The sequence below is a fragment of the Psammomys obesus genome, unplaced genomic scaffold (assembly GCF_907164565.1).
Source record: "Psammomys obesus unplaced genomic scaffold, mPsaObe1.curated_primary_1811, whole genome shotgun sequence".
In the NCBI taxonomy this organism is placed as follows: Eukaryota; Metazoa; Chordata; class Mammalia; order Rodentia; family Muridae; genus Psammomys; species Psammomys obesus.
Genome location: NW_026596057.1, coordinates 19,946,883 through 19,947,920, shown reverse-complemented (window position 1 = coordinate 19,947,920; position 1,038 = coordinate 19,946,883). Strand labels below are relative to the sequence as shown.

At 50.5% G+C, this 1,038-nt stretch overlaps 1 pseudogene; it reads right to left on the bottom strand.

The window, feature by feature from the left end:
- Positions 1–667: 667 nt before the first annotated feature.
- Positions 668–789, bottom strand: LOC129689530 (small nucleolar RNA SNORA17; annotated as a pseudogene).
- Positions 790–1,038: the final 249 nt, after the last annotated feature.

The window sequence follows — 1,038 nt, the reverse complement described above, 5'->3', positions numbered from 1 at the left end:
GACATCCACCTATCTTCTGGTGGGTATGTGCAGGGCCACATACCCAGATATAGCCCCTAGTGGCAATACAGGACAGAACCCCACCATGGTCCTAGATGACATCACCAGCTACTCATATTAGGCTGTTTCTCACTAACCTTGAGACTGTTGTTCTGCCTCTTTTCGTTGTGCCCATATCCTTCTGTATCACATTCTCTTCCATTTCTCCATCACTTACTTTCTCTTTTTAATGGTGCTGGGGTCTCTGAGTGTCTAGGGTCATCTCAGGAGTGGTATCTGGAGTGCTATACCCATTTTGGGTATTATGGCACTGGGTAGGGGTCTTCTCAGGCCTGGTTCCCACCCCTCAGACCAACCTGGTGCCAGGATGGTGGTCATTTCAAGCTAGCTCCCTGTCCAAGAGCGGTAACACTTCTCAGGTAGTCATTTTGAGCATGCTCCTTGCTTGGGTCTGCCCTAGTGGTCACATGCGGTCATCTGTCTCATGGTCACTGCTGCCCAGGCCCAAGGTCCCAGGCAGGTTTTTCTAGTCTCCAGCTCACTCCCAGGCCTGGGAGCCCATCTGGGTCTTTGCAGAGCTGGACTGATGGTTGTCTCTGGCTAGCTCCCTTTCCAGTTCCGCTCTTACCAGACTGATGGTCATCTCAGGTTCATTTTTTCCCCAGGAACTGTTGGACTACTAACATTCAGTTGTTCAGAGGTCAGAACACTGGCACGGCCTTTCTCCTCTCTGCCCCCACTGATGCGCATGTGACCCAGCAGAAGACCTGTGACGCCTGCAGGGGCCGTGAGAAGCAAAACTCAGTGCCGTTGGTATGATATTTGGATTAAGAATCCATAGACGTGAAACCCGTGCCTTCCTGGGATAATTGAACTGGCTAGCTAGGGCTGAGGAATTAGTTATGATTAAAAGGCCATGATCACCGAGGTGAAATCTTTGGGGAAGTGTTTCTCCGAGATCAACACACAGAAGCAGTAGCCTAGCATGGAGAAGTCTGCCTCTCAAGCTGACAGCCAAACTTGGGAAAGTATAAAAGC